General features: G+C 34.3%; 1 protein-coding gene across 22 annotated transcripts in view; it reads right to left on the bottom strand.

Moving 5' to 3' along the window:
* The window catches only part of MEF2A (myocyte enhancer factor 2A), a 167,645-nt gene that overhangs the window by 99,752 nt on the left and 40,758 nt on the right, over window positions 1-27,135 (bottom strand). For 5 of the 22 annotated variants that reach the window (XM_070242967.1, XM_070246842.1, XM_070240545.1 and 2 more), the window contains exon 1: window positions 5,870-5,944. The exons of the other annotated variants lie outside the window; for them this stretch is intronic. The gene's annotated coding sequence lies outside the window, so the exon portion shown is untranslated. Of the gene's footprint in view, window positions 1-5,869; window positions 5,945-27,135 lie in introns of those variants that run through there. 22 annotated transcript variants of the gene reach the window in all.

Below are 27,135 nucleotides of genomic sequence, written 5' to 3'. Positions count from 1 at the left end.
GATACAACTTGGATATGCACACAGAAATGAAGTACAATGAAGATGGTAAATATGTGAATAATTCTAAATGAATATTGACTAAATAATAGTTCTTTGTAGAATTTAAAATATTACACAAAAAATATTACACAAAACTAATAGTACATAATTGCAGACAGTAGTAAATGAAGTTAAAGTATTCTAAAATGCTTTCATTGACTAGGAAACAGGAAAAGTACTCATTTACTTTACTTTAAACTTCAATTAATCAAAGATGCACTGGTAATTTCTGGGGTAACCACCACAAGAAAAGTAAAAGTATATGTAGCTAAAAAGCTAACACAGGAGGAAAAGATGGATTAATAAATAATCCAAATTAGATTTAAAAAAACAAAACTCAATTATATGATGATGACAGAGGATGTATCTTAAATATAGGGATACAGAAAGAATGAAAGTAAAAGCAAGGAGAAAGATATACTATGTAAAACACAAACCAAAAGAAAGCTTATGTGGCTATACTTTATCACAGTCAACTTTAATGTATGAGATAGATACACAGACATACAGTGGAACAGTGGGATAGAGATAAAATAGGACATTTCACTACAATAAAAGCTCAATTCACCAGGAAGATAACAGCAATTTTAAATTTGAATGCAGCTAATAACACTACAAGTCAGGAATCTGTTCCTGAAAATCGGATATTTAGTGAAAAACTAACCAGGAGCTTATTTTCCATTATTTTAAATAGGAAATGTTATGTTACATAGGAACTCAAAATCCCCAATCATTTCTCTTTTAAAATTTAACTTAAACACACAAGGTGTCCATTTATAACAGTAAATGATCATGGTTAGGATGTAAAATGATTACTACATGACTTCATAGGCAATAACTTTCTCACTGGCTTTGTTTCCTTCTCCACAATTTAACACTTTCTCAACATTTTTTGTGCATTCTACAAATCCAGGCAAAATTAAGACTCATATATGAAAGGCAATTAGAAACTTATTCAAGACAAACACACATAGCAGATAACAGCTCAAAGGCTTATAATATTTAACATCTTTTTTATCACTAGCAACATCAGAGATGCACACTCCCTTGGTTGACACTCAGCACATGCTTCAAAAAGTCTACATGTGATTCTAATGTGCTAAAAATTGCATTTGGAATATAATTTGTGACTTTCCCCATATACCAGTGTTTAAAATACTGTAATGAATTTTGCAGGTATAAAAATATACTTTTTCTACATAAATTTCAGCTAAAAAACAAGAGTATGCCCTATATATAAGCCAATATCAAAAGAACTAAGTGAAGTCCATGATTCTAGCAGGTTGATTTTAACAGAGCTTTCTCAGTAACTGATGGAACAAGCACAAAAAAACAAGGAACAAGCAGAACAGAAGAAAGAGAAAAAGATTCAAACTTTACAATCAATGACCTAACTGACATATAGAACACTATACCTAACAACTGCAGAAAATACATTCTTTGTAAGTGCATAAAAAACATTTACCAAAAGTGACCACATGCTGGAACATAAACTAAGGATTAACAAATTTCAAAGAACAGACATGTTTCTCTGAGCTCAGACAAACTAAGCAACGAATTTTAATAACAACAATGTAACTAGAAAACCCTTACATATGTGAAAACTAAGCAATAAACTTCTAAATAACCCATGGGTCAAAGAAGAAATCACAGTTAAAATTAGAAAATATTTTGAATAGAGTGCTATTTAAAATATTTCATGTCAAATGTATGGGATGCAGCTAAAACCATGCTTAAGAGGAAAATTTATAGCTTTAAAATACATATATGGGGAAAGGATAAGCAACCATCTGAAAAAGTTGCAAAAAGAACAAACTAAACTCAAAAACAGTACAAATGAAGAAATAAAGGTAAGAGCAAAAAGTAATGAAACAGAAAACAAACATACAACAGAAATCAACAAAGCCAAAAGTTAGCTCTTTGGAAGGACTAACAAAACCGATAAGTCTGTGGAAAGAGTAATAGAGGGGAAAAAGAAACAATCCAAAACCTACCTGGCCCCAAAAGTCTTAGATAAAGGAATATGAACTTCTTATTCTTAACTATCCTATACACATATTCATCACATGAAGACTAATACAAATAACCAACAAGTATCTGAGTACAGTAAATTATTTATATCGAAACTAAATTGGCATGTATAACTAACCAACACCTCCTATATTTCCAACCCATACACTCTAATAACCTAATTGCAACAATCTTTTAATCCCACTAGGTGCTACAATTTAATAAGCCTAACATGTTTTCAGTGTCCCTCACCCACTTTGTGTTCCTTATGTTCCTCCTTATCCACTTTAATTTTCTTAGACCCCAACTCCACTCCCTTGGCCCCTGCTCTTCCCCCTCCCCCTCATTTCCTGGAAAAACCACACACCTGAGGGCCTGCTCCCATGTAGCTGAATATGGCTAGAAAATAAACAAACATGCTAACCAGGCTAATTAATGTGACTAAGTTCACGAATGTCATGAACCTTAAACCTTAAATATTCCCTTCATACCGCCCAGCAAGCTTCCATTTTTCAATTTCCTGGTTGATTACTTTATGTCACATTTGCTCTCCTCACATCTCCAACACTTATTCCTCATCCTCACTTTGAGCTACCTATTTTAACGACGGTGGGGGGAGGGGGGGAGGCAATCAGAAGAGAAGCTCCTCAAATTCCTGCCATCACAATTATCAACCCGTCAGCATCTGTCTCACATACTCTGCCTTCTTTCCTGTTCAGGTCTTAAACTCAAGCAATTATTCCTTTCTTTCTTTCAACTTCAAAATTTTCTTCTATACTGGAACATTCTCAGAGGCAAAAAATAAAATAAAAGATGCTATTATTTAATTTACCTAAAACAAACACAGAAAACAAAAAATGTCTTGATCCTGAGAGAAATTTAAAACATATTAAATAATAAACAAATTCATGTTTGCAGATTCTGAGAAGTTTCAATTTTGTGAAGATGTCAATTCTCCCCAAATTAATCTAGAGATTCAATGCAATCTTAATCAAAATACCAGCAGGTTTTCTTTTATTGTATGCAGAAACTGACAAGATTATTCTAAAATTCACTTGGAAATACAAAGGTACAAGGTAGCTAAAGCTACCTTGAAGGATAAAGCTAAGACTCACACACCATCATTTATCAGACTTATTATAAAGCTATAGTAATTAAGATGATGTGATTTTGCCACAAGGGAAAACTCAAAGCTAACAAAGGAAGGAAATAATAAAGATTAGAACAGAGATAAACAGAGAAGAGAAAAACAAGAAAAAAATCAGCAAAACCAAAAACCGGTTTTCTAAAAGGTTTAGAAAATTGACAAACCTTTAGCTTAGATGGAATAAGAAAAAGAGAGAAGACACAAATAACTAAAATTAGAAATGAAAGTGGGGTCATTACTACCAATTCTACAAAAATAAATATGATTGTAAGAGTACTATGAACAACTTATGCCAACCAAAGGGATAACGTAGATAAAATGGACAAATTCCTAGAAATATGAAACCTATCAACACTTAATCAAAATGAAATAGAAAAGCTGAATAGACCTATAACTAGTAAGGACATTGAATTAGTAATCAAAGACCTCCTGACAAAGAAAAGTACTCGACCTGATGGCTTCACTGGTGAGTTCTGCCAAACATTTAAAGAAGAACTAACACCAATCCTTCTCAAACTCTTCTCAAAAGAAGAGGAAGAAACACTTCCCAACTCATTCTATGAGATCAGCATTGCCCTGATACCAAAGTCAGACAAAGACACTACAAGAAAACCACAGATCAATATCCCTTATGAACACTGATGCAAAAATCTTGAACAAAATACTAGCAAACCAAATTCAGCAGCATATTAAAAGAATTATAGACCATTACCAAGTGGGATTTACTCCTGGAATACAAGGATGATTCAACATACTAAAATTAATTAACATGATATACCACATTGAGAAAATGAAAGAAAAAAGCCACATGATCATCTCAAGTGATACACAAAAAGAATAACAAAATATAATACCCTTCTATGAAAAAACAACCAACTAGGAATGAAGGAAAATATCTCAACATAACAAAAGTCATATAAGAAAATCTCACAGCTTACAACCATCTCAATGGTGAAAGACTGAAAGCTTTTCCTCTAAGATAGGTAACAAGACAAGGATGGCTGATTTCACCACTTCTCCTCAATAATGCAGTGGAAGTTCTAGCCAGAGCAATTAAGAAAAAACAAAAGGCATCCAAATTGGAAAGGAAGAAGTATAATTATCTGGGCAAATGGCACGATCTTATATGTAGAATCCTCTCAAGATTCCACAAAGACATTGTTAGAATAAGCATATTAACCAAAATCAGTTGCATTTATATACACTAACAATGAACAGTCTGAAATAAGAAAATAATTCCATTTACAACAGCATCAAAAATAATAAAATACTCAGGAATTAACTTAGTCAAGGAGGTGAAATACTTGTACGGTAAAAACTAAAAAAATCGATAAAAGAAATTAAAGATGACACAATAAATGGAAAGACTTCCCATGTTCACAGACTGAAAGACTTACTTTTGTTAACATGTCAATACTACCCAAAGTAATCTACAAATCCAATGCAATCCTTATCAAAATCCCAATGGTGATTTTTGCAGAAATAGGAAAAGCCATCCTGAAATTCATCTGGAATCTCAAGGGACTCCAAATGGCCAATCTTGAAAAAGAACACAATTGGAGAACGCACACTCCCTAGTGTCAAAATTTTCTACAAAGCTACAGTAATTAAAATAATATGGTACTGGCATAAAAACAGACACTAGACAAATGTAAAAGAATAGAGTGCCCAGAAATAAATCCACACATACATGGTACAATGTCAAAAAGTGTCAATAGACACTATCAACAGAGGAAAACAGCAACCCACAGAATAGGAGAAAACAACTGAAAATCACATACCTGACACAAGGTTAATATCTAGAATACCTAAAGAACTCCTAAAACTCAACAACCAAAATAAACAACCTAATTACAAAATAGGCAAAGGACTTGAACATACGTTTCTCCAAAGAAGATATACAAATGGCCAATAAGTACATGAAAAGATGCTCAACATTACCAAAAATGAGACAAATGCAAATCAAAACCACAATGAGACACCACTTCACATCCATTTGGATGGCTATTATCAAAACAAACAAGAAAAAACCCCCAGAAAACAACAGACATTAATGTGAATGTGGAGAAACTGGAACGCTTGTGCGCAGTTTTGGGGAATGTGAAATGGTACAGTTGCTGTGGAAAACAGTACTCAAAAGTTAAATATAGAATTACCACTTGATCCAACACTTCCAGCTCTAGGTACATACACAAAACAATTGAAAGCAAGGACTTGAATAACATACTTGTACACCAATGTTCACAGGAGGAGCATTATTCACAACAGTCAAAAGGTAGAAACAATCCAATGGAATACGGAAATCCTATCACGTTACAATATGGATGAACCTTGAAAATATTATCTGAAGCAAAATAAGTCAGTCACAGAAGGGCAAATACCATATAATTCCACTTATATGAGAGACCTAGAGTAGTCAAATTTATAGAGACAGAAAGTAAAACGGTAGCTATCAGGGAGGGGAGGAGGGAGGAATGGGGAATTATGGTTTAATGGGCACAGAGTTTCAGTATGCGATGATGAAGGACGGCAGTGATTGATGCACAGCAATGTGAATTTACTTAATGTCACGGACTGAACACTTAAAAATGGTTAGAATGGTAAATACTGTGTTATGTATACATTACCACAATTTCAAAAAATACAAATACTCAAAAATAAGTATGTACGCACCTTTAAAATAATTGCAGGATTCAGATTTTATTAATTCAAGCTAACCACGAACTCTTTGGGTCAAATGAGTACTGACTTTTCTATACGATAAAGATAAAGGAGTTTTAGTGGAAATGGCAACATTTAAAATCCACCTTTAGAATTAAAACCAATCTTTAGCAAACACAGATGGGCATTTTTCCTCACAGAGAAAGTAATACATCTTATCCCAGGGAGAAAAAAAAGGAATCTCCCTATTTAAATACCAAGGCCTGTATCTTTCTTCAGGCAACATTAACACAGTAAAAAATTAGTTTGAACTCTCACTTAATTGAAATTGTATGTCATTTTTTAAAAATCAGGAACTAGATTTAAAAAAAGATTCCCAATGTGAGCCCTGCTGTCTTAATTTAAGAGATATCACAGAATCCAGTACTCAGAGTCACCAATTCATACTAATACTAATGATCAATGTTAAGTCTTTTTAAATCGATTTTGTTTACTGTTTTAAAGAACCCTGTTGCTTAAGCAAATAAATATTTTAAGAGTATGGACTTTAAACAGAAGGCAAACTTTACTTTTTAAACTTGGCCCTTAATAAATAAACACCAATCTCTGAGTTTATCAGAACACCCCATTTTGATGATTCTGATAAATCAATTGCATATTAAATTTTTTCAAAAGCTACTAAAATAAACTTTGTAAAAAAAGTAACTGTGCCATCAACAACTGAACCTTTTTAATAAATAAACATGTATATATCAAGAGGAAATCTCTCATGATTCCTTACTTCTTTAACCTTAAGAATTCAATTTTGGACATGTTAACTTGAGATGGTGATAGACTATACAACTGGAAATCTCAAATAGGAAACTAGATATAAGACTCAGATATTAGAGTTAAAAATATGCTTTGGGGAGTCTTGGGCATAGAGATAACATTAATGTTGTGGGACACAATGTCCTCACCTAGGGATAAAATGTAAAATGGAAAGAGAGCAAAGGCCCCAAAGAACAAAACATTATTGTTGCTGCAAACGAACAGCCCAAATTATCATCTAGACTAAGGTTTTTAAACAATTAAAAAAATTGAAAAAGATATCTGATTTTCAGCTTCCGTTGAAAAATCCACTCTCTTTTCAAGAATTTATACTAAGGAAATAATAAGACAATGACGAAAATTATAAGGAAGCGAATGTTCATCCCAATGCAATGAAAATAGTGAAAACATTTTATAACAAATGTTCACAATATGTTGTTGTGGGCAGAAAATACATAATTCTAATATTGCTTTTATAAATTCTGTAGACAAATATGTGAACAGACAAAAGATGGTACCGTCTATTCATGTTATGGAAATTAATAGCTTGTGGACAGTTTAAAAAAATTTTCTTCATTTTATTTTTCTTAAATAAACATCATTATTGTGATCAGAAATAAGGTTATTACAAACAACAAAAACTAATGGCTGGTTTTAAAATTAAGAAGGAAAAAAAAGCCTGAAAACCAGAAAGCATGAACTTAAAACATTACTGAAATGTTCCTTCTACTTTAGCATTTTGCGCAATTTCCAGTTACTCTTTCTCCACAACTTGGAATGCTTGGAATTTCAAAGCATTATCGGACTGAGAAGGTCTATTACAAGTTGAGTGAGAAATCCTGGATGCCAGCCCTCAACATGTCACAAAACTAGCTACAAGACCTGTGGTACCTGACGATTTCTACTTAAAAGTAACTGTTTTTATAACAGGAAAATTGAAATTACACACATTATACGTACCACACGAGGCTAGAATAAAATACTGTACATACACAAATATTTTCGGGAAAGTGATTCATTACTACTACTAACAAATATATTTCCAAGCCGGGTATATAACATGTTATTAATATTTATGATAAAAAAATGAGTATTTTATTTACTGTGTGCCAGCTATTTTACATATTTACTTCCCATGAAACATATTAATACCTTTTTGTGCATATACAATAGAAATCAGGAGAAAAAATTAAATGGAAAATATCTTGTAATTAATTTCCAATAATGAACATCAAGTTGGAATCCGAGGTTATATCCTTTTTTAAATATAAAAAAGCAAACTAAACATGAAATAGATAAAAGTACTAATATATATTATATAAACTCACATGAGTATATACAATATACTATAATATTATAATATATATTAGTATATATAGTCATTAGACTAATACATAATATATAATATTATATATAGGCTATATGTAATATATTAACAAATACAGTGTTAAATTTACATACAGTTTATATGTAGTTTAAATTTTTTTCCTTCAGCTTAGTAGATACTCTTATTTGATTTCTTCCTTTTTCTGTAAATAGCATAACAATGAAAAGAAAGGGGAGAAAGAGTGCCAAATCCAGTGTTCCAGGAACCATTTTAATCTAAACTTTTTCTTTACCAAACTTCAATCAAGATGCTTGAGAAAGGGTAGAATCCTATAAATTTCAAATTACTTTAGAAATCTTCTTGTACTGTAACCCCTCCTCCTTCAGCAAAGAAACTGAAAGCCAGAGAAAGGTGAACCATCCAGTCTCAGTCAGTTCAAACAGGTAGGAACTTTTCTACTATAACAAAGCAGCTGCCTTAACCGTAGTCATTTATGTACTAACTTCTCAATCCTTCTCCCAATTATGTACCACTCTGCACATTATGATTTACCTAATTTTTCTTTTCATCAATTCCCTTTTTCACTTTAATAAATATATTTAAATATAAAATTTCTTTACTGCTGTAACAGAAAAATTAGTATAACCTGCCACAAATGGAAGATAGTCTTTAAAATAATGAAAACATAATTAAATATGAAGTAAAATGGAAGCAATTAAACAATGCTGGTATGCATATATGTGTATGTGTGTATCATGGTATTATTATTTATCATTTCCATGATTATATGGTAAATATATACACATTTATAACATGTATAATATATAATATATAATCATAGTAACTATAAGTACCATGATTATATAGTAACTACATATATATTTTTTATATATAAAACGTATATAATATATAATAGGTATATAATCATGGTAACTATAAGTAACAACAAATCACATTACCTGATTTGTAAAAATGCATACTAAAATAATTTCTTCAGTAATAAGAATGAATGGGATTGCAAAAAATAATTATTAAAGGAGATTCAGCTTCATTTTACTGAGGAAACTAACTCCCAATTTTTAATTTTAATGTAAATCAGATCAAAGAATCCCATCTCACAAGTGTACTTAATCAGAAAAGGGAAAGATCTAGGCAACCTTCTTTGATAGGGTTGCAATACCAAAAATTCCTAACCAAAAGAGTAAGCAACTTTTGTTTAGCAAACTTTTGCCTCAAGATGACTCTGAAGCCTTCTTCTTAGATGTGAAAATATACTTGGCAGTTTTCAAACAGTCATGGGAAATGGGTACTATTTCCATTCACTTCTGCCATCCAATTTGGGGGAAATACTTTTAAAAAAAAATCTTCTATCAGGCCTTTCGAGTATCCTTCCATAATATTCAAAATATTTTCACAGCCAGTTCATCAGGTAAGTAAGTTCATAACCATAGGATTCAGACAATGAATACGTTTTCTATTACATATTAGTTGGCTGAATGGAGAAATGAACTTTTCAAGGGCCCTGGTATGTAATAACAGGAAAGCACCTTATACACATTATCTTCTTAAGTTCTTACAACCTCTTCACAAGACAGCCATTATTATTATTTCCATTTTAAATCTGAGAAAACTGAAGCCTAGGCAATAAGTACCACTTTCTCAAGGTCACAGTTGCTAAAAAAGCAGAGCCAAGACTCAATCCAGGTCTATGTGACTCAAGAAGAGTGTTCTAACAGCTATACTCTGCTGCCTCAGTAAGAGAGGATCAGAAGCTAAAGCCCTGCATCAGTTTTCCCAGAGCAGATGGTCTCTCAGATGCCAAGCACCAGCCTTGATTAGGGACCCTGAATCCAGGTCAGCAGTCTGGTGGCTGCTGGCCCAGCCCTCCCACCGAAACCCTTTATCTCTCTGTTGGCAAGTTAGCAAGGTGGGAGAGAAGGAAGAAGCCAAGGACTACCGACACCAGCAAGATAAAGAAACCCCACCACAACTCCTATAGCCTAGTTTCTTCCCTCCTTCTCCCTTGCATCCTTAATGGCCAGGCCAGGGGCACCACAACTCTTCAAGCTACAGCTGCCAACTCCTGCTTGCTCATACTTTAGGATACAGATCTTCCTTGACCTAGCATACTATTCTTGCACAATTTACAATTTGTAATTGCCTTAAAAGAAAATATAAAGAATGTCTTCAGCAAGTATACTAATGTTTGCAACCATTTAGAAAAAAAATTTTTTTAACTTTTTATTTTAAAATAATTTCAAACTAACTGAAAGTTGCAAGAATACTATAGAGAATTCCTGCAAAACTATTACCTAGATTCACCAATTTTTAACATATTCCAACTCTGTCAATTGTCCCAGTAATGTTCTTTAGAGCTTTTTTCCCCTGCTCTTCAGTACAGGATCTATCCAGGATCACATATTACATTTAGTTGTCAGTCTCGTTAGTCTCATTTAATCTAGAAAAGTTGCTTAGCCTTTCCCTTCCATGACACTGACATTTTGAACAATACAAGCCAGTTACTGTATAGAATATTTCTCAATTTGCATGTGTCTGATGTCTCCTCACATCTAAATTCCCACCAAAATACTATGAGTTATCTTATATCCTTCTTAGGGTATCATATCCAGAGGCATTTGATGTCTATCTACCTCTTGCTGATGTCTCTTTGTGTCATCTGATTTCTCTGCTGTTAGACCTACTTCCCTCCTGCAATAACAAGCAATCTGTGGGAAGACATGTTAAACTTACTGGAAAGGCATATAAATAGCCCACTCTTCAGCAAACTTTTCCCCTGGATTTAGAACCCTTTGATGATTCTTACTTGAACCAATCTATACCATGACAATTATAAAATGATGGTCTTCCAATGATGTCCAATACAGACTTTAAGTAAGATGGGAAGTTTTATTCTGGCTTTGCTATTAATTGTGTGACCTCGGAAATGTCATTTGACTTCTCTATGCCAAACTGTAAACTATAGATAATAAGACATATACCATATGGTTATTCCAAAGAATAGATGCAAAGATATGTTAAAAATTCTTATGAGTGCCAAACACATACAAAAAGTTCTATAAATGCTAGTCGCCAGTACTTCAACTCTAACATTCCATAATTATAATTAATATTTATAAAACACTTTTAAAAATGAAATCTAAAGTATCATTTGAAGATTATAATCTCTGCTGAACAAAGACTGATTTTATCTTTGTGACTACTATGCAGACAATATAAATCACCATTGAAATGAGAGTGTGTAAAGTTGAAGGACATCAAAAGAGTTATGAAAGATGTCAATCAGGGGGAAAAAAGGTTATACTTATCCAACTTTACTGGTTAGATAAGATACTATTTTCTTCTTCATAAAATTTCTTTCGCACTTTCAGGGAAACCAAAAAATGCTCCAAAGAATTAAAAGAAAAATCCTACATCAATTTTCCCAAATCTTGTCAAAGCAAGTGGGTAAGCTCTACTGTACCTCTCTGCTGTCATTCTCACAGTAATCATGGTAAATGTTCTGCAACTTAAGGGAAGGATCTGTCTGGCCTATCCACATAGTACAGACACAATAACAATTCCACAGCTGCCCAGAGGCACCATTACTTTGCCATTCTAAAAGTCTGTATTGGTTAGTTAAAAAAAAAAAATTGTAAATATATATATTGTAGCTACAAAGTGCAATAAAAAGTCAGCTGACAATCATCAATAATCAGAGCCAGGAAAACAATCTTTACTACTTTCCAGTGACATCTAAACAGGAGTATGGAGGAAAACTTCCCATCTTTGACTGGATTAACAGAAGATCACCCATAATAGTTCTGATTAGTAACACTCATCTGCACTAAACATTTTTTCCAAAACTGTCATATTACTTTATAATTCTTAACGTCCAACAGTTAGAAAGAGACATGGGTTCCATGTCCATTTCTGTTATACTTAAGTAAACCACAGCCAGAAACAACAGGAAGCCTACCCAAAGTCCCAAAGCTGGTCAGGAAAAGAAGTGAGACTGACAAAGGCATCACGATATAATTTTTTACACGATATTTATGCAGGCAAGGATCTCATTTTCAACAGTATCATTAGAGGGAAGGAAAATCACCACAAGGTAAAAACTTTGCATGTTTTCAAGATAATTATATTTCCAGACAGTAAAACAGACAAGATTGCAGAGAAAATAACTCTTCAAACTCAGTGAAATTTGCCCTGTTTATTTGTTAAGGTATTTATTGACTACGACTAGAGAGAAATGTATTTTCAGAACAGCCAAGGGTAAAGAACATAACTTCAAGTGTTTCAATATTTAGCTATATGTGAAAAATAATACAGTAAATATATCAAAAGCAGAGAAGCAAGAGGAGACTTATACATTCCCATAAGAATATTACAGCTCTATATAGCATCCAAGGTTATGATCATTGTTTTCTATAGTCACAGAATGTAAACAAAAATCTTTAAGCAGCTTCGTTCTACTAACAAGCCTGTGGCCATTACAAACAGAAGGAAGACCCCTAACAGAGTCCAGCCTTTCATTCCTAAATGAAATCAAGACAATAATTTATTATTCATAGGATATTCATATTATTATTTGTAGGACGGAGAGATTATTCTGTATAATTAACTAACAATAAATCTATCCAAGAAATTTTGTTATATTTCCATTATATTTATCAACAAAAGATGTAATTCTCTCAATTTCAACTAATTTGATTGTGTACCTCCAGAGAATTAAGATAAAGTTTAAACCAAAAACCCTATCTAAAACAATATTATGTACTTAATATGCACTTAACACTAATTGCCAATGAGAGTAAGTCACCTAATCAATATAATGTTTTTTGCAACATTCTCAATTTTACACAAGAAAGGATTTTTAAAGTCCAGCTGCTCAAAAAAAAACCCCTAAAAATCACTTTATACGACTTCAGCTAAGAATGTTAAAAAGCTCTGAAGCCAACCCAGGCATAGTGGTTAAGTTCACGTGCTCTGCTTCAGCAGCCCAGGGTTCACAGGTTCAGATTCCAGGCATGGACCTGCGCACCACTCACCACACCATGCTGTGGTGGTGTCCCACATACAAAGTAGAGAAAGACTGGCACAGATGTTAGCTCAGCCACAATCCTCCTCAAGCAAAGAGGACTGGCAACAGATGTTGGCCCAGGGCCAATCTTCCTCACCATCCCCCCCCCAAAAAAAGCCTCAAGATAACATTGCTCCTATCTTAACAAAGAAAAAGAGACAATAATCTCCAGAAGCATAACTTTCCCTGAGTGTTATCAAAAAGCTGAGGTTACAAGACAACCATGTGAATGGAATTCCAAAGGATGACAAGCCATTCTGAGGAGATAGGACACATTAACTGATTCATCTTGGCAGAACATGGGAGAAACAGGCTGCTAGCACAAAAGCTGGTAAAAAAAAAAAAATCAGCAGACATTTTAATGTATTCTTAAAAGCTGAGTGGGCTAGTGTGACAGTTTAGAATCTTTGGAAACCCTAGACAAAGGAGAATGTGTTCTTTTCCATGGACATGTTCTATGTGCTCACAAGAAACATTGGGGGACAGTACCAAAGATGTGAGAGAGACCCCCTTGGCGACACACAAACACAAATTCCTGTATACTTTCCGGGCATCAGAGTTATTTACTAGATACATGACTTTGGGCTACAGTCAAACAAATTTCTCTTACCCTTAGTTTTCAAATCTGTAAAACTAGAATAATAAATTTCACATAGGGTTTTGTGAGGATTCATGGAGATAAAGTACCTGTTCAGCACTTGGCACATATCAGGAGCTTAAAAAATAATACTCATTATTATTACTCAGTTTATTCCAACTCCAAGTACCCATTTCTTCATCATAAAATTAATGAGGGCAGCACAGGCTTGGCTGCCACCTGGGGAAGCTCTAAAAGGGAAAGGAGCCGAAAAAGGGGAGTAGTGAAGCAACCAAAAGATCAATTTTAAATTCTGCTAATTCAAAAAGACAGAGAAACTCATCAGATATTATAAACCTATAAAAAATTTACATTTATAATGCAAGCAAGAGGTAGTTATTTGAAAGAAACCCATGGTTTCTTTTATAAAAGGAAGAATTGTCTCTTAATTTACCTAGATTGAAAGTTCATGATTTGGATACACTGCATTTTCATCAAGAGCATTTACTCTTTTTTAATACATTTTAATTTTATATCACAGACATCACAACAAATGGATTGGATTTACTGACAGGATTCTTTATTGTGTGAGGGGCTTCTGACTACAGAGAAAACAACTGTTATTCTCTATGCTTTTTTAATGTTCGTTTTCCGTGATGTATATTTTAATTTAAAAATAAACATCATTAGATACTTAGAAGACAATTCATATTCCATTGGTTTCAACAATGAAAATAAAAGATGAAACAGAAAACAAACTAGGATCTTTAGAATCCAAAGCAAAGAAGTCTATGACTAATTATTGCTTTTTTCTCCCCAAAGGCATAAACAGAGTCTAGGTCAACCACACAATGCCTAGGGAATATGCCAGTAGGGAAGGAAAACTAAAGAAATTTAGAATGAAACTGTAGAACACAAAAATGACAGGGAGAAGAAAGAAGAGGGACCTAAATTAACCAACCCTGGAACCATTCTAACTCTAAACTTCTTGTTAGATGACAAAATTCTTACTGTTTTAGTTAGCCTCTCTGTTACTTGCAGCAGAAAGCATGCTACCTGATATATACATACAGATAGTTTAAGAGACAATTATAATCTGTTCCCAAAAGGACAAGTAAATTATAGACCATTTAAAATGTTTCAGGTAGGTGATTTTCAAAGCAAATCACAAATATTCTTTCCTTGATCTATCATTTCATTTCATAATTTTTATTCCAGACATAAAAATGATGTACAAATGCTCATAAGACCAAAATCTTCTAAGTCAAAATACCAGATGATACAGAAGGCTAAAAATAGAAACAAAAATGTCCTGTAAATAAATATAGACCACACGACAAACACATACAGAGCCTTAAAAATGAAAGAGTTTCCTATGCAGTTCTAAAGAAAGCTGACTATTTCTGATATTCTACTGGTACCCAGTATAGCATGTCTTTACAAGTGATGATGTGTGACTTGAGCACTCAATTAAAAACTGCTGAACAGCAGTGTTGGGTGATAGAAGGCAGCATTGAAAGATGAACAATCAATTCTTGTAATATACACAGATCATAATCATATGCAAAATAAAAGGCAAATTAATAAATGATTGTAACAAAGATAAAGCAGGAGACAGTGGCAAAGCAAGCTTGTTCATTTAGCTACTCAGTGCTTCCTAAAATTCAAAAGTTCCTTACAACACTGCTTCAAAATTCTCTCACATCCAGCCAACCAATCAAAATTCAATATCTGTTTCAGAAAGGTTCTGCTAACATAGTGAGACAGGTTTTTTCTCCACTGTAATAAGAAACTCCACGGCTACAGCTCTCAATAGTGTATCCATCAACCAAAAGAAACTTGACTACAGCATTACTTTCAAGTATTCAGTACCCAAAAGGCATTCCATATCATCAACTGACAGCATAAAAGAGAAGACAGATGATAGGTGATTTTCTCTTTTTTTTAGAACGTGCCTCAGACTAAGTCTTTCTGAAAAGGGCTTTCTGAAAAAGACCATTTATTCCAAAGCCAGATCCTGATGAAGGAGCTAGACTGTTAATACTAAGCTTAATAGCCTCTCACTGATTTTTAGTAGGCAGTAACAACTACTGGTAAAATAAAGTCTTGAACTCTGGTGCTAAAAGAAATCAATATTTAATACGCATTATTTTATGTTGCCTTATTACCTTAATTTTCATTTGTCCTCTCAAAACCAAGAAAGAAACAAAAGGAAAAAAATTAAATGGCATTGAATTAAGCAAGATCAAGATGCAATCCTATAAATGCTAACAACTGACTACCAAAGCTATGAAGATATCAAAATATTATCATTTTATTTGATTTCTTCAGAGATATTATAAAATGGACATGAATTTGCAAGATATTTTCCCATTTTATCTCTTCTAAAATAATGTTTCATAAAGAAAAATCTTTACTTTGCATACACGTAAAAGCTATTATTTATTTTTAAGTATTTCAATTTCCTCATCTATTTATCCTCTAAGTTCAAGGTATAATTTCAAACATTGAAGATCTATGATTTATTTTGTAAGAACAAGACTATACTTGGCATATAACCATTAAATCCAATCATGTTCCCAAGGGAAAAGTTCTTATTTTTAAGTCAACACAGTTCTTAAGCAGTGTAACAGAAAATATGCTAGCCTTGGGGTTAAAAGAGCCAATTTTAATTGGCTCTGCCATGAATTATTTATTAACGATCTTGACCAAGTCACTTAATCTCTCACTTAAACTGGCCAGTTTCTTCATTTTTAAAATTGAGCAGATACCACATACTTTACAGAGCACATGAATATACAGAGAAAGTATATTAAAGCTTCTATAGCATAATCAATGTACACTATACACAGGTCTTCCATAAAAGTTCAATAAATGCTTTCTCATTCAGCCATTCTCAGTTTTGTTTGGTTGGTTCAAATATTGCAGAGGAGTGGCATATGGTAGTGGTTAAGAGGAGAGATTCTGCAGTGAGCCTACCTGGATTCAAATCTCAGCTTCACCACTTACTACGTGCCTAAGCTTGAGGAAGTTACTCAACTTCTCTAAGTTTCAGGTGCCACATCTTAAAAATATTTGAACAATAATAATATTCAAACACTTATAAGAATTAAGAGAGAACATATGATAAAACACTTAGCCTAGTATGCAGCACAAGTTTACAAATGTTAAGAAAATCCTAACAGATGCATTCAAATTGCTGTGAAATGTGCATAAAACACAAATAGCAAGAACTCAGGTTATCAACCTACTACAAAGGCCTCAATCACCACCTGTACACTACAGCTATATCACTAGCCTAATGGACTCTCTATTTCCAACCACATTCTCAATTACTCAACCTGGGTATCCTAAGGTATCTCAAAAGCCAACATTTTTAAAAACCAAATACATCAAGTCTATTCCTTTTCTGTATTCACACCTTTCCTGCCCCGTTCCAATGCAATCGTTTCAGAACTACCTGTAATGTTTTTAAACATCCTATCTAGCCAAATCATTCCCATTTATACAATCTCCACTGACTCCACACTACCTACAAGCATAAAGTCATTACAAGATCTGGTTCCAACTCATGTCTCCAGTCATAGCACAGTACTCTACTTCCAGAAACAGCCACTGTCACCTCTAGCCTTGGCTTTGCAATAGCCCACTAACTGGTCTCAGAAGGCATTCTTATTCCTCTTCAATCCAATTTCCCCATTTTCATTAGAGCAATTTTAAAACGGAAATATGTTACATACCACTGTTCTTAAAGTCCAAGCCCTTAACATGGCCTAGAAAACCCTATCTAATCTTGCCCCTGCCTCTAACCACCATCATCTTTCCCTGCCACTCTTCTTCTTGCCCAGTAAGTTTCTGGGCACAGGCCTTTCTCTACTTAGAAAGCTCCTAACTCCTTTCTGCTGCAGGGCCTTCACACACACTACCAGCTTGCTATCTCCTGCTAGGTCTCAACCCAAGCACTTCCCCTTACTAAGAGTCCTACACATCCTTTATGTCTCAGTCACACCATTATTTCTTCCAAGCAATGTTCCCTAACACCCACATTGTCAGAACTCCTAATACACTTTCAGAGTACACTGTACTTCTCTTCTATGGCATTTATCACAACTGTAATTAATTACTTGTACAATTAATTTTAATTTCTTTTTTTTCCCCTGCCAAACTATAAGCTCAGTGAGGGAAAAGATCAAGTCTCTTGTATTTGCCCCTATAACCCCAGCAGCTACCAAAGTGTCTAGCCCAAAACAGATGCTCAATAGTTGCTTAGTTAATGAATGAAAGCAATAAATCAAAGTATAAGAAAGACTTCAGGGCCCAGGTTGTGAAAACTCTCTAAGAGCCAGCCTTTGGAAGGTAGTCAGTTGTTCTCCACTGAACTGCAAAAGGGAAGGTAACTAACATTTACCCAACGTCTACATGTTACCAATAGCTGTGTTAGACATTAATGTATGCTACCTCATTTAGTAGTCACAATAACCCTGTGAAGTAGTTAGCATTTCCTCCATTTCCTGGATAAAGCAACTAGGGGGTCAAAATGGCTAGTACTCATACAAAGTCACACAAGGAGCAAGAGTTGAAATTTTGGCTCTAATGTCATGTATAGTGTAACAGTATAGCATCACCACTGGAACTATTTAAGAAGCGGCTGAAAAAAGGCTATCAGTCAAAAATGTCATGGGGACATTTTTCAATGGGTATGATGACTAAACAAGTTGACTCATAGAATCTTCAAGGAGCCATCTAACTCCAATTTCATGAGTCTATGCTTCTTTTTAGTAGCAGAGTATTAAGATAATTTCTACTAAGTTGGGCATGGCTGCACAAGAGAAACCAGACATATGAAAGGATCACAACATTGCACTATATGTCCTCCTCCAGTTCCAACAACAGAGGGCAATTTATCTGATGCTGCAATGGGCTGTCAAAATACAAAGGCCATGAGCAGTTACTAGCTAACTTAGAGAGTTCTGAACTCTTAAAACGTCTCCATCTCCCAGTCTCTCCTATTCTGCCTGCCAAGATACAGTTTCAGACACTTGCAAAGGAATTCGAGCTTCCGTCTACTTTTCACTACTCCTGCTTCAAGGTAATCTAGAAAAAATAAATCAATACTAAGATTCCTCCCAATCTCAATTCTTGGAGAATTAGAAGTATCACAATTTCTGAATTACCAACAGAGCTGGCCCTAGAAAAAAAAAATAGTAAGTGTGTGCAGTTTAGACTGAGGTTCTCTCAGTTCCTACTCCTGTTTACTATTTATGCACAAAACAATAATAACTATATATTTCAATAAAGGGATCAAACAGTGATTTAATGCAACAGCTCTCAATTTAAATGGATACTAAATTCATTTGAGGAGCTAAAACATATACCATGCATGTATGAACTTACCTTGGCCCCACAATAAAACTATCAAATTATAGTTGAGACTAATACCCAAGCAACAGTAATTTTTAAAAGCTCCAGATTATGATGTGCATCCCTAGTTCAGAGGAACTGTTTTATTATATTACAACACTAAACTCCTTATTCATTCAAATACTGATTGGCTATGTGTGCGAGTGAAATGACAAAAATCACATAAATGAGTAAAGTCCTAACGTTCTATATCTACACATGGCACTTGATACACACTTTTATATTCATTTCCATAAAGTAATATCTTCTCTCTCATTTCCTTGAATTACCTGGCTTTCTTGGTTTTTTTCTTTTTCCCACATCCGATAAAAAAGAATACAAGAAGAATTTTATATCCCTCATATTTCTTCTATGAGGGGAAAGAAAATAGTTTAAATACCTCAGGAAACAGGGAAAACATACATTCTGGTTTACCTGGGACAGCCAGCTTTATGTCTATTGTGCAGGTGTAATTATTAAGTGAGACTTCTCACTCTCAAAAATCTCCTGCTTGATAATAAATTAGATCAGAAGTAGGCCACTGTTTTTGTCTCTATGTGATTTTTTTAATTGAGCTACAATTCACATATGTCATGAAACTCATCTTTTTAAAGTATACAATTCAGTGGTTTTCTTACTATATTCACAAAGCTGTGCAACCATCCGCACTATCTAGTTCTAGAACATTTTCATCATCCCAAAAAGAAACAATGGCCATTAGCAGTCATTTCCCACTCCTTCCTCTCCCTGACTCCTGGCAATTACTAATGTACTTTCTGTCTCTATGGATTTGCCTATTTGGGATAGTTCATATAAACGGAATCATACAACACGCAGCCTTTTGTGTCTGGCTTCTTTCACTTAGCATAATGTTTTCAGGGTTCATCTTTGTTAAGTATTATTAGTATTTCATTACTTTTTTGGCCGAATAATATTATATTTTATGGATGTGCCACATTTTGTTTATCCACTCAACAGGTGATGAAAATGTGGGTTGTATCCATTCTTTATTATGAATAATGCTTCTATGAACGATGGTGCACAAGTTTTTGTGTGGACATGTCTTCAATTCTCTTGGGTATATAGCTAGGAACAGAATTGCTGGATTATGTTTAACTTTTTGAGAAACTGCCAAGCTGTTTTCCAAGGCATCTGAACCACTTTACATTCCCATCAGCAACATATAAGGGTTCCAATTTCTACACATCCTCGCTAACACTTGTTACTGTCTGTCTTTCTTATTACAACCATCCTAGCGGATGTGAAGTCGTATCTCATTGTGGTTATGATTTGCCTTTCCCTAACAACTAACAATATAAAGCATCTTTTCATGTGCCTATTGGCCATTTGTATATCTTCTCTGGAGAAATGTCTATTAGAATCCTTTCATAATTTGGGTTATTTGTCTTTTCATTGTTAAGCTGTAAGAGTTCTTTATATATTCTGGATACTAGACCCTTATGAGATATATGATTTGCAAAATATATTCTCCCATTCACCAGGCTGTTATTTTCATTGTCTTGATAGTGTCCCTGGAGGCAAAAACATTTTTAATTTTAATGAAGTCCAATATATCTATGTTTTCTTTGATCGCCTGTGTTTCTGGCATCATATCTAAGAAACCACTGCCTAATTCAAAGTCATAAAGACTCAAGCCTGTATAGTTTTAGCTCTTATATTTAAGTCTTTGATCCATTTTGAGCCAATTTTTGTATACAGTGTAAAGTAAGGAACCAACTTTGTTCTTTTACATGTGGATAATCTAGATGTCCCAGCACCACTTGTTAAAAAAGGCTATTTCCTAAGCCAGACAGAGACACGAACTCTGTATGACTCCACTCATAGGTGGTAGTTAACATATAGACAAAGAGAACTGATCGGTGGTTACCAGGGGAAAGGGGGGGTGGGGGGAGGGCACAAAGGGTGAAGTGGTGTACCTACAACATGACTAACAATAATGTACAACTGTGATTTCACCAGGTTGTTAACTATCATAATCTTAATTTTTAAAAAAAAGGCTATTTTCCCTAGTGAATGGTCTTAGCACCCTCGTCAAAAATCAATTGACCATATATATATATGGATTTATTTCCAGACTCTCAATTCTACTCCATTGATCTATAATGTTTACCCCTACACCAGTACCACATTGTCTTGATTACTGTAACTTTGTAGTAAGTTCTAAGATCAGGAAGTGGGAGTCCCCCAACTTTATTATTTTTAAAGATCATTTTTTGGCTATTCTAAGTCTCCTGAATTTCCATGTGAATTTTAGGATCAGCTTGTCAATTTCTGCAAAAGATGCCAGCTGAGATTTGATATGGATTGCACTAAATCTGTTTGGGGAACACTATAATCTTAATAATAAGTCTTCCAGTCCATAAACATAGCATGTCTTTGCATTTATTTAGGTATTTAATTTTTTTCAATCATGTTCTGTAGTTTTCAGCGTACAGGTGTTGCATTTCTTTTGTTAAATTTATTCCTAAGTATTTTATTATTTTGATGCTATTGCAAATGAAACTGTTTTCTTAATTTTATTTACGGATTTCACTGCTAGCACTCTGTATGATTCTCAATTTCAAAAACACTCAATGATACAAAAAAAATTAACTATAAAAGTTTACTGCACTTAAGTATGAATACCCTGGGTCCTCTAATTATTATCTACCAGAAGGGGAAAAAAATTGTACCTAAACAAGCAAGAAATCCTACTGGCTATCCACTTTGCTAAAAGGTCTCCTTGAAAAATCAGAATAAAGCAATGGCAAATAATTTTAAACATAATTTCAGTACTGGACTCTGCAACTACATTACACACACACACAAATGATGCCCTACATTCCCTTATAAAACATACAAACAAAAAATCACTCAAACTGTACATTCTCTTTGTCATACACACTTGAAGGAAACTATCTTATTGTAATTTGTAATGCAATCAGAGGTTCTTTGCCATTAGAGAATTATCTTCAGTTATTTTTAATATAAGAATATTTTTCTGTGTTCACTTTAAAATAGGATGCTTTCATTACTGTTTACAAACAATTAAATCCAGGCAGAAATTCAAATTCTAAATTAATATAAGACTATCATTAAACTACTGTTTAATGGAAAATGACTAAAGCATTCCATTTCAGCCAGAATTGTACATGCTGTAGCTAATTACATATTTTTAAGGTACAATGATATGTTGTATAAACACAATGATGGCTCCTAATCACTATTTAAAGAAATGATTCAAAAAGGGAAAACAAACTTAACTTTGAGTATAAAGCTCATACACTTATGGTCACTACTTGAAAATGCAATTTTGCCATATATAACTTTCACAGAGGCAGAACATGCCCTACAAACATTGATATTTAAGTTTATAAAGTTCTGACTTATATTAGGTTGTTATAAATTTTAGGTAAAATTCAAAAACACTAACATTTGATTCAAAAAATAAGATCAATAAAAGTACAAAACTACAGACAGTATTGAGAAAATAATCCCTTACTAACTAGAAAGGGGACTGCTTAAAGAATTCTGGGGGTTTCATGACAGATATCCTGGCATGCAATACAATTCAAATGTTATAAATCTATCAAAAGAAAGGCAAGAAATCATTATGACTCAAGACCACTATGAACAATGGTGTAGGTCGTACCCTGCACATGGGCCTGGGGCCAAGAGAAGGTGAGTGGGGACTGAAACACAGTTTGCTCTCCACTCTCAAAGCCCTGATCCATAGCAGACGGCAGACTACACCTAAAACTGGAAGAAGAGCCTTTTTCTTTTGCAAAGACTAGCTGCTGCCTGGCTATAACACCTCCAAACAACGATCTGTTAAAAAAGTGAGGACAACTGAAATGGTGAACATTGGTGCCTTTGCTTGACAGCATAACTCCAAAATATCACTTATTTCTATATGTTTATTTCAAATGTTTCAGGTAAAATTATCACATATATATAGCAAAACATAAAGAGGTTGAAGAGAGGAGTCATCTAAGAAGTGGTTTAAATATAGTATCTTTCTATCTTAATTTGGATTTCTCTGATTAATAACAAGTTATATATTTTTATATGTTTCAATCTATGTTTTCAGACTAAAGACATTTTAAAGGTGAATGCTAAAAAGTTAGAGAAGTAGCTTTGGGATAAAATGTTAAGAGCCTACCCCTATCAGACTCTATTCCTCCTAAAGATATATAAGCCTTGTTTTACACAACATATAATATAGTGCTAAAAATTATGTATCCATCACAAATACTGGTCAGTAAAGCATCTTAAATTTGCTACAGAAATTAACTAAATCTGATAGAAACTGGAAGCAACTTTTTTTAATGTCAATATCAATCCCTTCATTTAATTGTACAGGGAGTTCAAAGTTTTTCTAAATTGTGCTTCCTTAAAGCAAGACAGACTACCATTTAAAAATGATATAATTAATCATGATAAATAATCCAAACTACTGACTGAAAACACATTATACTTCAAAACTTTTATCAGCATGACCAGTCTATAAACTTCATATTTTATTTCTAGATAGACCAATGAATTGTCACGTGATTTTCAGTGACTCACTTCTTCACTACCTCAATCAGTTTTACAAAGTGGAGCAAGAACCTATCTCCAACTCTTAGAGCAAATTATGAGGATATAATCACAGTGTACCTGGGGCTCCTTAGAGACAGGCACAATATTATTAAACTCATTATTAGAAAGGAGACTTTGTAAAGTGTCCTTATTAAGACAAAAGCCCATCCATACATGACCTTTCATTCTCAGATTAATTACACCTACATAAGAGCAATGTCCTGTCTTCACACGGAACACACAAGAGAAATAAAGGACACGCAAGGCAAGGTGTGGAAATGAAAATAAGATTCTAGTCCTCCACCAGCAACTCCCAATATTAACACTCTCTCATTTGTAAAATGCAGATACTTATACTTGTCCCAAATACTTTTCAGGTTTTCATAACGATTTCTGGAAAAAATCCTTTGCCAATAATTACGCCCTGTATAAAGATGAATTGTCATACTAGAGACCATCTCAATCCTCTAAATTATGATTCAAATACTAAATACATTAAAAACTTTTAACTTTATATCACCTGAATCAAATCTGTATAAAAATGCTGCTCTAACCTCATCTTTATTTATAAAAGTAAACAAGATTTTGGGTTGACCATTATATTCAGAATCAGAAAGTTTCTAAGTGAATGTGGAAAGGAATATAAAAATGTGGCCAGGCATGCAATGGAATTAGGAGTTGGTATATTTGGTGTTAAGATACAATATATACAAAAATAAAATGTATAGATTTTACCTCTTTTATCTTTGTGTGTTTTGATTTACTTTACATAAACGGAATCACAATTACAGATTCTTTCTTTTCTAGCTTCTTTTGAGAAACATGCCTGTGATATTCCCCTGTCTAGTGTGTAGCTGTAGTTCATCCATTTTTATTGCTGTGAAGTATCTCATTATATGAATATATCACAATTTTATTTATTCATTCAACTCTTGATGAACAAGGTATTGAGTTTGAAGTTATTACAAATACTGCTGCTACCAGTGTTATTAACATATCTCTTAGCACATATATTTGTGCATTACTCTCAGGCATGCACCCATGGAAAGAAAATACTGGGTCACAGGGTATGGAAATATCAAACTGTTTCCTAAAGTGTCTGTAACAACATATATTCCCACCAGCTGTGCTTACAGAGTTCCCATAACTTAACATCCTCTCCAAAGCATGTACTATCGATCTCTTTTTTAACTTTAGCCGCTCTACTGGCTTATGATGGAGCCTCTTTGCAGTTTTAATTTATATTTCTCAGATTACTAATGAATGCGGTTAAGCAACTTTTTCACCTGTTTCTCAAATATCTGAATTTCTTTTATGAAGTGCCTTTTCATGACTCTTGCCCATTTTTCTATTGGATTCTTTGTCTCTGGCACATTGCTTTGTAGAAGTGCTTTGAATATTCTGACATACGCCTTTTGTCCATCATATGTATTGCAAATACGTTCTTCCACTCTGGTTTGCCTCTCTATTTTCCTAATCATGACTTTGCATGAACAAAATTTCTTAGTTTTAAGGTAATCAAATTTATCAACTGTTTTATTTATATTAGCAGTTTTTATTTCTTTTTAAGAAATCTTTGCCTATCAGAGGATCCTGAACACGTTCCCTTTATATTGGCTTCTAAAGTTTTACAGTTTTGCCTTACACATTGAGATGTACAAATCAATCTTAAATTGATTTTTCGCATATAGTATGGAGCATGAATCATTTTCTTCTGTACAGATCATCAATCGTTCCAGTATCATTCCCTAAATAATTCTTTCCCTACTACTCCAAAATGTCAGTTTTGTCATAAAGCAAGTATCCATGTACATACTGACCCTCTTCCAGGCTCTTGATTTCTTTTGTTTATCCTTGTGGTATTATTTCATGGAAGTGATAATTACTGTAGATTTATAAGCTTTGAGTAGAGAAAGTCCTTCCACTTTGATCTTCTAAGACTACCTAAACTATTCTTGGGCCACAAAACTTCCTTTAAAACAAAAAACAAAAACAGATAGGGGCAGGCCCCATGGCCGAGTGGTTAAGTTCGCGCGCTCCGCTGCAGGCGGCCCAGTGTTTCGTTGGTTTGAGTCCTGGGCGCAGACATGGCACTGCTCATCAGGCCACGCTGAGGCAGCGTCCCACACGCCACAACTAGAAGGACCCACAATGAAGAATATACAACTATGTACCAGGGGGCTTTGGGGAGAAAAAGGAAAAGAATAAAATCTTTAAAAAAAAATAAAAAACAGATAAACAACACTTTTATAATATTGATTTGGATTACTTTGAATTGAGACTAGTCCTCAAAGGGCATGGATTATAACCCTCAGAAAAGTATAACCTTAAGAAACAATTAAATTAACTCTACAATAAAGGTTGTTCTAAACCAACACTCACAAAGCTTTTTTAAAAGGCCTCAAAAGGAGATGGGTGGGAGCAAAATGGTGGGATGAGCTGACCCGGGATTCTCTCCCCTCCAAAATACAACAAAGGATTGGAAAAACTGAATTTCAGAGAATAAATCTAATGCCAACACGTTAGAGACCTACAATATCAAGAAGGCGGAGATCATAAACCTTGCTTACGGCCTCGGAGGTGCTGGAACAGTAGGAGAGAATGTCGCTCCCTCCCCTAGAGTCTGTGATCGCTGCGGCACGGGTGGGGAAGGAGCGGGGTAGGGGCCGCGCAACTGGGGGATCATCCAGCACTCCTGCTGCTGGTTCAGTGGAAACCCGCTGATGGGGGAAAGCTTCTGTGCGTGGGGACCCCATAAACCCAGGGCCTCAGGAGACCACAGAACAGAACTGATCTGAATCCAGATCGGTGCTCAAGAACAGCAGCCCCTCCCTCCCGGCAAAGCCATTGGGCGCTGCCATCTTGCCGGAAGGTGGAGAGCTCATAACAAACGGCTCTCGGCCCCCATCTAGTGGCGACAGGCTGTAACTGCAACCGAATTCTACCATCATGCGAAAAAACTACTCCTCTACCATCCAGCAATTTATAAAAGCCCCAGACCAGAAAGAAAACAATAAAAACATAGAATTAAGTCCTGAAGACTTGGAATTAGGTAAACTAAGTGATAATGAATTCACAGCAGCTATAATCAAAAAACTCAATGAGGTAGAGAGAAAGAGAAACAAGCTGAGTTCTGGAGTTACTTCACAAAAGAGACTGAAATCATAAAGAAGAATCAAACAAAATTACCAGAGATGAAAAACACAATGGACCAGATAAAAGAGAATACGGATTCCCTGAATACCCATGTAGACACCATAGAAGAGCAAATTAACATAAGTGAAGATAGACAGACTGAATGGCTCCAGACAGAGGAAGAAAGAGAACTAAGAATTAAAAAAAAATGAGAAAAATCTCCAAGAGATAGTGGATTCAATGAGGAGTAAGAACTTAAGGATCATAGGAATTCCCGAGAACGTGGAAAAGGAAAATGGAGCAGAAAGTGTGCTTAACGAAATTATTGAAGAGAACTTCCCAAATCTAGGAACTGACAGAGAAAT

This window comes from Equus caballus, chromosome 1, assembly GCF_041296265.1.
Source record: "Equus caballus isolate H_3958 breed thoroughbred chromosome 1, TB-T2T, whole genome shotgun sequence".
Classification (NCBI taxonomy): Eukaryota; Metazoa; Chordata; class Mammalia; order Perissodactyla; family Equidae; genus Equus; species Equus caballus.
The sequence above is the reverse complement of the archived record's forward strand: the minus strand, read 5'-3'. Positions and strand labels throughout refer to the sequence as shown.